Below are 3,239 nucleotides of genomic sequence, written 5' to 3'. Positions count from 1 at the left end.
AAAATATGGGTTATGTTTCCAGTTCTTTAGTGAGGCCAGAAGTAATTCTCAATGAGAAGTAAATTTTAAACTGGGCAGCAATTTAGTACCATGTTCACATTATTTCACTTTGCATCTTTTTTTAAAACAGCTTAAGAAAACCATTGAACATTCCATTTTAGAATAATTTTTAATTGACAGTACAAGAAATCATTTTGAGAAATCAAACTTCCATGAGCATGTTGGCCTGCTTAGCAGATGGTAATTTCATACTTATAATTGTTTTGAGGTTTTGGTATGTTAATTAATGACTAGCATTTCTGGCTTTTGGGGGGAGGGGTATCTTAAATTTGCCAGAATAGATTTGTTAAATTCCTGTACTTCGATTTTTCAGATAACATTTTTTCTGCTGCAAAAATTAACACTGGAGTTAGGTAACGAATATAAATAAATGCAGTACATTTCTACATATCTCCCTCCCTCTAACTATACTGATAGCTCAATTAATTTTCCTAATATATACTTTAAGAATCCATAAAGACCACACAATCCTAGTCTGTAAAAGAAATCTTTCAGGTGTCAAATTGCTTCCTGAATGTAGCACTTTGATTTTCAGAAACAGGAATGATAAAACTGGACTCCAGAGCATGATTAATTACTGGCTTAATTTAAGCTTCTGGCCATAAGACCTAGTCCCCTTGTAGATCAGGGGTGTGGATTCTGGCTGGCTTATCAGATGCCCCTATGGATTGAAATGACAAAGTGAAGATAATGGTAAAACAGAAAATAATACTGATAGCTATAGACTCTCTGCAAATGTAACAATTGACATTTGGATGTACAAACCCAACATATTTGGAATATCTTTTATACGGTGGTGGGATTCAGCTGGCTTGCACCGCTTCGGCAGAACCGGTAGCTAATTTTTTGCTGCCCAGGTCCAAAATAGATTTCCAGAAGCAGCATCCACAGAGAACTGATTGTTCATTTGTTTGAATCCCACCATTGCTTTTATAGTATAGTGTAGTATTGCAGAGCTTTTAATGTCCTTCCCTCAACAATCTAAAGAAAGACAGAAAATTGCCCCAAACAGTGCATTGGACTAATTGTTAACAGAATGGTCCATACGCACTTAGTAAGGGTTATGCTACTTTATTTAATTTTATTTATTTATGCAATAATTGCAGGCCACCCTGGTCACTTAAGACTCTGGATCAGTGGTTCTCAACCTTTTTAATGCTGCGACCCCCAACAGGTCATATGTCGAGAACTACTCAACCGGTCGTAAGTCGAGGACTACTCAACTGGTGCAGCACCGTTTGCAGAATGGGACTTTTGGCAGGCTCAGCAGGGCAGAGACAGCCTGGACAATTCCTATTGGCTTTTGAAAGTCGATAGAATTAGATTCTATTCAAGAGAGTCTATTCTATTGTCTTTCAAAAGCCAATAGAATAAAAGGGAGTAGCACAGCTAAGGAAAAGGGGGAAAAAAATGCCGGACTGCATTGTTTGGCGACCCCCGTGAAATGGTCGTTTGACCCCAAATGGGGTCCCGACCCACAGGTTGAGAACCACTGATCTGGATTGTGAATTACAAAGCAAAATATGAATACTACCAAATCAAAACAGTACAATACTGTACATGACGAACATCCACAGCAATCAGTTTGAGGTAAACACATTGAAACAGTATGACTGTAACTACATTAGGTGTAAAGTGGAAGGGGACTGTCCAGAGTTGTTTGTGTTGTCTATTGCAAGCATGAACTGAAGTATTGTTCAGTAATTATAATAAATTGAACCTGAGTATTTTAACATACCTGTCAGCCAAGTTCACATACTATTTAAGGTGACTTCTATCTACAGAATTCTATCTATACTAAATATATTTCTAAAACAGAATGAAGAACCTGTGGTCTTCTATGTGTTCATTTATTCAGTTGTGGCATTATAATGCCTAACAAGCTTAACAAGCATGACTAATAGTGAGGGATCTTAAGAGTTGTAGTAGCAATATGTGGACGCTACTAATTACCCATTTTTGCCCCAAGCAATTGAAATACATCCAAAAAGGATGTATATTAACTGCCACTTATTAAACCAGATGCCCTGCAGAGACATTTCTTTGGAAAGATGACGAAGAAAAGGTACAATACATTCACCAAAATCTTATTAGAAAGGGTCAGATAGTACAAAGTTCGCAAAGCCTTGTAGAACATAAAGTCTACAAACCAGCTGAAAAGAATGTCCCCTTCCTTAGTCAACCTATTACTTCTGAACTTTCTTTTAAACTTCCCTAAAACTAGTCGCAGTGAAGATGGCTTAGAAGTTCGGATAAGATCAGGAACGGCACAAGCTTGGAGTGTCTAGTTTTTATAAGCACATAAGCAGATCTAGCAAATACCTTACATGAGGGATGGGATAGATAATGCTTAGAAGTTTTAATTAGTTTTATTCATATGCAGGATTCACATTTATCAAATAACTTCCTCTATAGGGAAATGGAAAACTTCTAGGCACTATTCCAGCAAGTTTTTGCTTTAAACAAAATTGGAAGCAGCTTCTGTTTGGAGTATAGTCAGATTCAATTAAGAAAATAAAAAGCTTGATTGCTTCCAAGCTTAATTAAGAAAAACACAAGCAGATGGATAAACGTGCAGATTTTACTCTTATGGGGGAAGGCAAAGTGCTGCCGACCAAAACTTACGATAATTCAAAATTACAAAATATATACCCTTGGATTCTAACTTAATTTTTGCTTGCTTGCTTCCTTGAAAACAACTGAAGATATAAAGAATATAATCTACATAACATTTTTATGAACTGAACATTTATTATGCTAATTTCTTAGAACAGCGACGCAGTCTATATATTTCAGTCACCCCTTAATGTTTCATCGACTTTTCCAAAGCTTCTTTGTTCCATAAATGGGAATAATTACCTAGTCAAAAGTCTAAAGAGGCCAGTGCAACTTTTTGAAGATGTGGATGGTCTGCAGAGTTCCATTCCTGTTCTTGTTTGGATGATGGCATCAATACCAGCAGTGATACTCATCAGCAATCCATGACTCATTCTACATTATTCCAAAAATCTGTAATTCCTGAATGTCAAAATATTGTAGTTTTATCATTTTTAAATAAGTTCTGCCTCTCAAAAAATCTTTTCAATGTTTGTGATCTCAGTAGAAAAACATTTATTCTGTATATATAGATCTTAGTATCAAGGAATTAGAGGAAAAGAAAAAATAATTTCCAGTCATTA

The sequence above is a fragment of the Crotalus tigris genome, unplaced genomic scaffold (assembly GCF_016545835.1).
Source record: "Crotalus tigris isolate CLP2741 ecotype Arizona unplaced genomic scaffold, ASM1654583v1 scf7180000024434.1680833, whole genome shotgun sequence".
Lineage (NCBI taxonomy): Eukaryota > Metazoa > Chordata > Lepidosauria > Squamata > Viperidae > Crotalus > Crotalus tigris.
The sequence above is the reverse complement of the archived record's forward strand: the minus strand, read 5'-3'. Positions refer to the sequence as shown.